This window comes from Leucopleurus acutus, assembly GCF_964270905.1.
Source record: "Leucopleurus acutus genome assembly, chromosome: 3".
Taxonomy (NCBI): Eukaryota; Metazoa; Chordata; class Mammalia; order Artiodactyla; family Delphinidae; genus Leucopleurus; species Leucopleurus acutus.
Window position 1 is genome coordinate 137184732 of NC_139145.1, and position 12058 is coordinate 137196789.

The window sequence follows — 12058 nt, forward strand, 5'->3', positions numbered from 1 at the left end:
AATTGGCAGGTTGAGAACAGAAGAAACAGCTGAAAGCAACTTCTGCATGTATTTGGAAACTTGACTAAAAATGAGGTAAATGAGTTAAATGACTTTTTAAAAGGCCACTGTATAGTATCAAGGGTTCAACTTAGGTTGGAAATCATACGTTTATACTGAAGGCAATCCACGTGGTTCTGTAATTTTCTCCAGGTATATCCAAATTGCCTGAGAACAAGATTAGAGAAAACTGATAGTTTGGTTGAACCAGGGTGAGAATTAACTAGCAAAGTGAAACAACCGTGTCAGTGGCATTAAGAAATTGAAAATAATAAGGAAAGTAAAGACAAAATAGCTGTAGTATCCATTATGATTTGGGTATGAAGTGAAACCAGAAAGAGGATAACAGATGAGTAAAGTAAAGTGTGGAACTGATGTCAATTTAAAGCCAAAGGCACGTTTAGTAGACATGCTAGAGATAGAGTTGTAGTGTCAAGAAAGAATTTCAAAGCGTAAGATTGCAGGTGTGGAACACTTTCGGTTGTTGACAAGACACATAAATTAAGTGGGAAAGTGGAATGATGTAAAGGATGTTAGAACAATCCCTTGAAATCACCAATAGGTAGCCAAGAGGATCCCAATCTTACCTCTTCCCTCCATGTATAGTACGAAGGTTGAATGTTAACATTTCTGGAGTCAGACAGAACTGGATTCAAATCTTAACCTTTCCTCCTTAGGTGACTAACTGTGGGCAAGTTACTCTTCTGTGTCTCACTTTTCATATCTTTCAAATGGGCATGTATCTATTTCCCAAGATTGTTGGGAGGATTACGTAAGATATAAGTGTTGGTGCAATATAAGCCAATAACAGGTGGTTTAGAGCGCGAACTCTAGGGCAACAATTTTTCTGTTTGAATCCTAGCTCTGCCACCTACTGGTTTTACAACCTTAGGGAGATTAAGCTCTCTATGCCTTAGTTTCCTTGCATAAAATGCAAATAATAATAGGAACTAACTCATATGATTATTTTGAGGATTAAGTGAACCATATGAGTCACAGCTCTTCACTTTTTTACCTGTAAGAATGGCAATTTCATATGGTTCGACATGTAATTTACATATGGTAATGCATATTATAATACATGTAAATTGCTTAAGATGTGTGTGGCACATGGTAAGTGATCATCAAAAGCTATTATCAAGTGATAGCTACTAGTACTACTTTTACTGGTACAACTAATAAAATAAGAATTCTCAAATGGCCATCAAAAATAATAAAGGCTGGAGACGGTGTGGAGAAAAGGGAACCCTCCTACACTGTTGGTGGGAATGTAAATTGGTGCAGCCACTATGGAGAACAGTCCAGAGGTTCCTCAACAAACTAAAAGTAGAGTTACCATATGATGCAGCTATTCCACTCCCGGGCATATACCCAGGAAAATGAAAGCTCTAATTTGAAAAGAAACATGCACCCCTAATGTTCATAGCAGCACTGTTTACAATAGCCCAGACATGGAAGCAACCTAAATGTCCATTGACAGATGAATGGATAAAGAAGATGTGGTGTGTGTATGTGTGTGTATGTGTGAGTGTGTGTGTGTGTGTGTGTGTGTGTGTGTGTGTGTGTGTATATATATATATATATATATTACACAGCCATAAAGAACAATGCCATTTGCAGCAACATAGATGGACCTAGAGATTATCATACTAAGTGAAGTAAGGCAGACAAATACCATATGATATCAATTATATGTGGAATATTAAAAAGTGATACAAATGATTACAAAACAGAAATAGACTCACAGACATAGAAAATAAACTTACAGTTACTAAAAGGGAAAGGGAAGGGGTGATAAATTGGGAATTTGGATTTAACAGATAAAAACTACTATATATAAGACAGATAAACAAGGACATATTGTATAGCACAGGGAACTATATTGAATATCTTGTAATAACTTATCATAGAAAAGAATCTGAAAAATATATATACATATACAACTGAATCACTTCGCTGTATACCTGAAACATTGTAAGTCAACTATACTTCAATAAAAATAAATTTAGGGCTTCCCTGGTGGCGCAGTGGTTGAGAGTCCGCCTGCCGATGCAGGGGACACGGGTTCGTGCCCCGGTCCGGGAAGATCCCACATGCCGCGGAGCGGCTAGGTCCGTGAGCCAAGGCTGCTGAGCCTGTGCGTCGGGGGTCTGTGCTCCACAACGGGAGAGGCCACAACAATGAGAGGCCCGTGTACTGCAAAATAAATAAATAAATAAAAGTTTTAAATACTATATGTGAATAAACTATAGAAACAGGAAAAAGAATTCTCAATGTGAGAAAGCCATGAAAGATTCAGGGTTAACATAAGTTGCAGCTCAGTTAAGGAAGGGCAGCAGAAGGAACATAAAAAAGCAACCAAACACACACGCGCGCGCACACACACACACACACACACACACACACACAAGTTAAAATTCACTGTCAATAGAATAAGGTTCTAAGAGTCATGCATTCTGCCATTTCCTCTAGTTCAAATCTACATCTCCTCCAGCCTTGGTAACCACAATTTTCCCCTAATTTAATTATCTGGCTTCAGTTTGTCTACTCTAATCCCTTTAACATAATGGTCTGAAATTAATCTTCCTTAGAAGCTGTTGTTCATGTACCTTTCTTTCCTTAAAAAAATGAATGAAATCCATAGTCTTCAAGTTCATCTTCAAGAACTGAGTTGATTTGGCCCAGAACAATCCAAGAAGCCTAACTTCCACATCTGCCCTATCCAAGCCAGCTGCTTCAGCTAAACCAGGCTTTGCAAATACTATAGAAACGTTTCCACCTTGTCTCCATCTGGCTCCACACTTCAGGGCTCTTGGTTAAGGCCTCTTCATACCTCAAGATCCATTTCAAATCTACACTGACTGTTAAAACATCAGCTTCCCCATTTCACTCCTCTTTCATGTCTGATCTCCTCAAGTAAAAAAGATCCTTAACATTACCTTTCATTTTTATTTGTGTGTGTACTCTATTTTCTCATGAGTCTGTAGTCACTTTAAAGATAGGAATCATGTCTGAAATCTCTTTGTATTATCCACTGAACCACCACAATTGCCTTGCATAAAATTATTTTAATATTTATAGAGTTTCACAATAATTGTGGAATGACAACTATTGGGAGAATTTTTTAAAAGAATGCAAACCTTTGATACACTTAAGAGTATAATAAATATTCTCAATTCAGATGTGAAAAAATGTAGAGAACAGTGAAAAGTTTAATTATCATCTTTCTTACATCTGTGCTAGTATAAATTCTCTTGGGTTGGTCTTACAGATAGAGAGAGGGGAATCCAAAAACAGGATCACAAAGGGAAAAGACTTAAGAAAACTACGGGGCACCTTGTTATTCATCCTTTTAAATAATGGAGTATAAGTTTACATGTCCATGATTGACCATAGAGGGAATACTCCAGGTGAGCATGTAGTTCTTTCTAATGAGCCCTGTGGTTAAGCTTGGAAATAGTTTCGTTATGTGCAAGTTCGTTGGGAAGTTATCCCACTGGGATTCTTAAAAGTTTGTGTTACTATAATATTAAGAAGAATCCATAGAATTTTAAAGATAAATAAAATTTTAGAGCTCAAAGCATACATGTTGAACATGAAGCTCAGAAAGATTGTCGTAAGCTCAAAGTCAACAAACTTTCAACTCTTTACTGTATACTAGTCTATTTTTCAGTCTTAAAAATTATGAATTAGTATGTAAATATTATATGTTCACATGAAGTAAATAATAGCAAAAAACTTTTTTAAAATGGGGTCATTTAGATAGTTTTCTTCCTTTTGCTTTTAATTCAATTCATAGGTATGTGACTGTATGTATATACTATACACTCATAAACAATATATTAGTGTACAAGTTAGGCTACTATAACAAAGACTCCCCAATAAAACAGATTAAATGAAATAGATGTTTACTTATCTCTCTTGCTCCAGTTTGGGTGGTCCAGGTTGAATGATAGTTGTGCTGCAAGTTGTCATTTAGAGGTCCAGAGTCATGGCATCTTCATGTTCTGTCATCTCTCAGAACCTTATCCTCCTCCACATGTTTGGAGCTGACTCACAATCAAGTTAGTGTTCCAGTTCATAAGAAGAGAAAAGAGTGGAAACCCAAGTAGCTTGTCCTCCGTTGGAAATATCAAAACATTCTTTTTGATCAGATAGGAATGGTTTGAACTTAGTCATAGGGTCAAAAGTAGCTGCAAGAAAAATTGAAAAATGGAAACTCTCTGAGAAGTCATGTGCTCATCTTATTCTTGGAGGATACTAGTAGTCAAAAGGAAAAAAGAATGGAAATAGTTGATGTGTTTAACCACAGTAAGAACTTGTGCACATGCATATGCATTTATATGGTAATTTATTCATTTCATCACTTCAGAAATATTCAATGAGCATCATATTATGTAGGAGACATTGTGTGTGGTGCAGAGAGAACTAAACTCGTCCCAGCCATGAAGCAGTTTATAGTGTAGTGGAGAAAACTGTGAAAATGAAATGAGTCTATGATGAGAGTCAACATAATTAGTATGAGAGAACATTAGGTCCAAACTTTAAGCCACAGGGTGTTCATGATGACTACAGTGCTTAATCTGTATTCATTTATCTCCTTTCTGTCTACATAAAAATTAAGTCAAGTGATTTTACGTACTCAGACAAGACTTTGCTGTAAGAAAACAAGGTAAATATAATTGGAACTAACATCTGGTTGGAAACATTCTAGGAAAAAGTCTTAATTTATAAATATTTCAAGAAACTCTTTCAGTTAATTATGTGAAATATTTACTATTGTTGATGCAGGATTTTCAAAACGATGGCTCCAGCGCCTTCCCCTATAGTGTGTTTAGGGGAGAGCCAAACACAGTGCAGAAAGCAAAAGGCATTTCTTCCTTCATTCACATATTCTCCAGGTCTGCGTTCTGAATTGTCAGATACTCAACTGAGTTTCAATCTTAACTATTGCTTTGAGCTGCAAAATAAGCAGAAAAGCCTCCAGCTGGACACCTCCCCCTAAATATTTTATTTTCTCCAAATAAACATGGTGATCCTCATCCATCATCCTCCCTCAACCAAGGCGAAGATTCACCTATTCCCTTTCACTATTTTTTTTGTCTTTTTAGATTCCATAATTTAAATCACTTAAAATAAATGTTTTGTGAAAGCAACCAAATTGGCAAAGCCTTCTTCATAAATCAAGGCATAATCCTTCCTTCAGTATGCTTCGTCATATTGTTCAAAACAGCTATGACTTATGCAACACAGCATTATTTCTGTGTATAAGGGGGAAAGCTTCTCTCACACTCACCCCACTCACACCACCACTCTCTTGAATAAACAAAGACTGAGGATTTCAAGTCTTGTTATTTTTCCCACTTATCCCCCAAGTAAGCATATAGTTATGTATCAGGTTGCAGAAAGCATGATATACTCAAAATTAAATAGACAGGAAACCCCTTGGTTCTGCTAAGAGGACAAATCAGACTCCAGCACACTGGAATGAGCTTGGATTCTTACTTCTGATGTTGTACATCAAGCATCTGATATTGCCAAATAGCAAGAAAAGTCTGATAGTGTTAAAGGATGTTTAACAAAGAAGTTCAAAAATATCTTTTCAGCTCTAGACTGATTAAATGAATACTACCCTTTGCTTTATACATTTCTAAAAAATATTTTAAGATGATGCATAATGCCATTTTATATGCTACTGATTATAGCTTCAGACATCAATTATTCCACAAATATTTATTAAGCACCTACTATGTGTTGTGCAATGCACAAATCCATAGGGATACAAAGGTGAAAAAGGGAGGCATGCTCTTTTATATAATCATTATAAAATGCATCAATTATGGGCTAGTTTTACTGTTTATTATAAATGGTTAACTCTACTCAGAAAAGTTTATTCCTGTAACAATAACAGAAATTAGCATGCCTCTTATGACAGCAGCTTTCTTATTTTATGAAGCCATTCTTCACACTCTGAGATTCCTAAATATTTTTTAAAATCAGCGCTATTGAGGTATAACTTACTCACAAATTCGCCTATTTGAAGTGTTAGATGAGTTTTGACAAATGTACATACCCATGCAACCACCATCGTAATCACTTTCAGTTTATCTTAAAAGAACTCATAATCTGGACTGCTTAATTGAAGGGTGCACAGTAATGACTATGGAGCAGATGGGCACTTAGACATCAGCGCTCCTTCCTAACGTGCTAAGTAGAGTCATTATGAAAAGTGAATAACTCTAAGGGTGAGGATATCCTCAACAACCTCACTCCTACTTGTGGGTTGAAAATTAGGCGTAAGAAGGCCAACTGCCAGATAATGCTGTTGCTCTGAGGCTTGTGTACAAACTGAAAGGTTGAAGTGCACGCTTTCAGCACCAGGATCCGTTCCCAGGGGCTCCCCTCTTCTCTCCAGGGCTTACACCAGCCGAAGCAATACTGCTCCAACCTCTGAGTCCTCACCCTCACGCTCACCCCGCAGACAGGCATATTGTCCTGTCTGGAGTGTCCTCTTCACCAACACATTCCAAGCTGCTTTGGCTCGGGAGAATCTAAACTCGGGCCTGATGACAGATAACTAAAATCTTTTAAGAGAACTCTGAAAAGAAAAAAAAAAAATAGGAAGGACCTAGAGCTACATGTCAACTCACACTGTGTTGTCAGCTACTTTAGCTGACCGAGAAATACAATTCGTTCGAATGGAAGAAGTTTCCATGATAACCTTGTTGGGAAATGATATCAAAGGACAAAAGGTGTCACTCTGAAATGTGTAACTCAGTACCATCAGCAGTGTTCATTTCTGGGGCCATTTTAACTCTTAAAACTATTGCACTGTGGGTATCACTTATGCCCGAGACTAATTTATTGGTAGGGTCCAAGATTATTTGTATGCAGAATAAGTCTAGGTAGAAAATGTGTAATATATTGTTTAGGCTTCAGCAAAGTTAAGGTAAAAGTACTCATTAAACTAAAACTACGCACTAGCTCAGTTACCTTAATTTAGATATTAATCTTTATTTCTCTTGGTTGTACCATTTTCATTTGAGGGCCCCAGTTTGTACTGGGAGGTTCTTATCACTTACAAGATATTTAGTAGCAGTTCTAAACAGAAGAGGTGGTTTTAGTTTACTAACTGTTTGTGTCATAACTAGCAGTCTTAGTGGAAGTTTGAAATAGTCCCTAGAAGCTAACCTTTATGGTCAGGTAAAAAAATGAACTGTTAATGCCTTAGGTATGTAGGTAATAAGTCAAAGGCATGTATGTGTAAGTAGATTTTTTTTACCATTCCAGTTGTTAGCTTGTTTTCTCTATTTTTATTTGTATACTCAAAACACTTTCACTCTTTCATGCTATTCCTTTAATTTCTGAAAATTGAACTGAAAAAAAAAAAAAGCCAGGTCATATGTCAAAATATTTTTAATGCCTGACTTAGATTAAAAGGTTTGTATCCTCAAACCTTCTATCATGAATAATAGACTTTTTACACAATCTCTTCACTGCTTGTAATTTTGAAATATAAAGGCCTTGAACTTTTATAAAAACAAATATCTTCTAAGTTTAATATATGAGGACTAAGATTATTTTATAATAATATGTTTTATAAAAAATAGTTTGCTTTAATAATTTTATCGAAAAATTGCTGTTAATAACTACAGAGGTAAAACATGTCAGTATTTCATCTTGTGTCCTTTCACTGGTGAATTAAAATATTTTAAAAAACTCAATTAGACTATTTGGAAAGCACATATGCATCATTCGCTTTTCTGCATTAGTTATTTTTCTAAACTAGGCATATTCAGTAAAACAATGTTCATATAAAAAAAAAAGGTTATTTGACTCTATTCTTAATGGTTCTCAACTTGAACTTAGGTACCTCTAAGTTTAGCATAGATACGTCTTTGTTATCTGACGTTAACTTTAACAGCAAGTGTCAAAATTCCGTGGCCCAATTTATGACTGCATCAGCAATTCACTTCAGAAAATGTGGGCGGGGATTTTTAAAATTCACCCTTTTTTTTTTTTTTTTTTGCGGTATGCGGGCCTCTCACTGCTGTGGCCCCTCCTGCCGCAGAGCACAGGCTGCAGACGCGCGGGCCCAGCCGCTCCACGGCATGTGGGATCCTCCCGGACTGGGGCATGAACCCTTGTCCCCTGCATCGGCAGGCGGACTCTCAACCACTGCGCCACCAGGGAAGCCCAAAATTAACCCTTTAACAGAGCAAAAATAATCCAGAGTCCTGACTGTTCTTCCAAATTGTCTACTCTCATTCAACATTCATTCAAGAGATATTTTTAAGTGTCTACTACATGAAAAGATCCCTGTTCTCCAGAGAATCTGGCCCCGGTATTAACAATGACCAAGAAAAACATGGAGAAATAGCAAAAGGCAAGGAGTCTGACTCTTTTTGATCCCCAGGCATTTTTTTATTTCTTTTTGTAGCAATATGTCCTCCTGAGTCAGAGTTGGAAATAAATCCTCTCTCTGCTTGGCCAAGAGTGAAGAGAACTATCCACCAACACCAACCCTCACAAACACACTTGCTTTAACTCACATAGTGTTCCCGTGAATTTTTGAAAGCTGCATCTCTATCCTGAATCTGATCAGCAAGATGATAATTCCTTTTTTATTAAAAATATGGGTTAGGGCTTCCCTGGTGGCGCAGTGGCTGAGAGTCCGCCTGCCGATGCAGGGGACACGGGCTTGTGCCCCGGCCTGGGAAGATCCCACATGCCGCGGAGCGGCTGGGCCCGTGAGCCATGGCTGCTGAGCCTGCGCGTCCGGAGCCTGTGCTCCGCAACAGGAGAGGCCACAGCAGTGAGAGGCCCGCGTACCGCAAAAAAAAAAAAAAAAATATATATATATATATATATGTATATGTATATGTATATGGGTTAGAGTCTATTCACAGAATTCTTCTTTTAGGTCAGAAGGCTCTTCTTGGGTTGCTTATCTCTAGTGACAAATAATTACTCCCTACAAGAAGCACCTCTGTGGAATGAGATCACGTCATAGGAGAGCATCAGCAAGATAGTATCTTATTGCATTTTCTCAGAAAGAGCTATGCACCGAAAAACACAATTTCTCCACTGTTTACTTGAATCATGGACTCTGTGACACCACCTCTAAAAGCCACTAGAAGAGTCCATCTGGTATCACCTTCTTTATTACCAACTCAAGGGAAGTCCTTTCATTTTTAACTCTAACTCTGTTGTTATCATAATTCTTAAACAAATGCTAAATTTTCCTCTGTGTCCAATGAACACTCTAACCAGATTATATTTCTATTGGCTCTTTTTTAAATTAAATTAAATTAATTTATTTTTCTTTCTATTCTTTTTCAAATTATTTTCCCATTTAGGTTATTACAGAATACTGAGCAGAGTTCCCTGTGCTATAGAGTAGGTCCTTGTTGGTTATTTATTTTAAATGTAGTAGTATGTATATGTCAGTCCCAAACTCCCAGTCTATCCCTCCCCCCACCCTGGTAACCATAAGTTCTTTCTCTAAGCCTGTGACTCTGTTTCTGTTTTGTAGATAAGTTCATTTGTATCACTTTATTTTTTTTTTTTTTTTTAGATTCCACATATAAGCGATATCCTATGATATTTGTCTTTCTCTGTCTCACTTACTTCACTTAGTATGATAATCTCCAGGTCCATCCATGCTGCTGCAGGTGGCATTACTTCATTCATTTTTAGGGTTAGAGCTACAAACGATAAATGCTGGAGAGGGTGTGAAGAAAAGGGAACCCTCCTACACTGTTTGTGGGAATGTAAATTGGTACAGCCACTGAGGAGAACAGTATGGAGGTTCCTTAAAAAACTAAAAATAGAACTACCGTATGATCCAGCAATCCCACTACTGGGCATATATCCGGACAAAACCTTGGTTTGAATGTATACATGCACCCCAGTGTTCACAGCAGCACTGTTTACAATAGCCAAGACATGGAAGCAACCTAAATGTCCATTGACAGATGACTCTATTACCTCTTATATCATTTTATTATCTAGTACGAACATACTGAACAAATGTATAAAATGATTTCTCAAGTATTGTTTTTCCATATTCTTTTTTCAAACTTCACCTACAATAACCAAAATTACTGTGGGAATACTTATGCATTAGAACTAGCTCTCATAGCTGAATTATTTTTTCTAAAATAAATTTTTTTAATTGCATTGAATTCTTGTTTTATACCTCGTAAAACCTACCATGGAGCTTCAGTTAGCTTCCTCAAAAAAAAAAAAAAATTCCAGATACTCAAGAGCAACTATGATCCCCCAAGTGCCTCACTCTAACATCCATGAAGATGCATAAGTTTTGCTTCATTTCTAAAAATGTAAGTACAGTTGCTAATATAAGTCATTCTTTTTGACTCTATAAAAATAGAATTTTTTAAAAGCCCAAAATATGAAAAAATAATGAGAATATTTAAGTCTACCACCATTATGACAATAGTACATATACCAAATATACCAAAATATACCTATATACAAAAGATAGCTTATAATTTTGTTCATTTGTATAAAAGGTAAATACAGAAAAACCCTTATTCTAAAATACTTAGAGACTAAAAATGTATTCTGTGTAGAAATTAGCATGAAATAGAAGAAATTATTTAGTTCATTTACAGAAAAATATTGCAATTATTCCATATACTCTTTGTCTAGCTAAATATCTGATTTTTTACAACTTTGCAATATAGCTAACACCTGGATACATCAACCCTAAAATCATTCTTTCTTACGGAATTGAAAACTAAATACTGCTGCTGTCTAGTAACTTCAGGCATTCTGAGGAGTGTGAATTCATTCAGACCACCATGATGATCACATACTTAAAAAAAATAAAATTATCAATCACTGGTTAAATAACTGCTGTGTTCATGTATTAATCAACTTCCTAAAAGCACCTAGGCTGTAAGTCATCAATCCTAATTATGGCCAACAGTGAGCCTCATTAATGTGTGAAGTCCCAACTGGATAAACATCACTATCCCTGTTTTACAGATGGGGACACTGGGGTTTGGAGAAGATAAAGAGGTTGTCCAAGATAATTTCCCTGTTAAGTAACAGAGGCAGGATTTCCACTATATTCTTCCTGACATTGAGTCTATGTGTTTTGCACTCACCATCTTGCTCCTTGGGACCTCCACAAGACCTAAGTATATTTTTAGTTTTAAATAAATACCTAAGTATCACTGACAGCATCAATTATATCACATGTCATATTCTGATTAATACAAAGAGCTAAATTGAATATTTCAAAATTATATCACCTATATGTGAATGCTTCATCTTTTTCAGAATTCTTTTACAAATAGTATCTCATATGTCCTTTCAAATCTTGCGACTTAGGGAACGGCTTTTATTAACATCTCTGGAAACATGAAGAAAACTGAGACACAAAGAAATTAAGTGACCTGAGTAAATCACACACAGACTAACTCAATGGTAAGGTTGGACCCAGGCTCCCTGTTACTTCCACTTAACACAGTATCAGCATTTTTAATGACAACATAGTAGCGGTAAATAATGTTAAATATCATGACATCTTAAGATTAATCACAAAAGCAATGCCATTAAAAACATTAAAATTTTAAAAACAAAAAATACTGACCCAGTGACATTATCCAAAATATTTTATTTCTATGGCTATACTATAATTCAGGATACCAGTAGAATTCAAGCAAATATTGTTTCAAGTGTTGGCTTAGAGAAATGCCTATTTTACTTGTACAAATTTTTACTCTGGGGCTTATCAGCTTCGATCTAGACAAAATATCTGAAAAATGAATCAATTATTAGACCTTTTAAGTAATATCAGTCTATACAACTGTTTTCTACAAAAACAAATAGAAGAAGAAAAGTCACACATTAACTTTAAATTTGAACATGTTTCCTCATGTAAACCTTCATAAGGATTTCCTTCAATTGAAGCTGAAAGAAAGACAGTCTGCATGAAAAAAAATTTATTTCAGCAAAACTTGCTTTCATTATTTCTTTAAGAACAGCA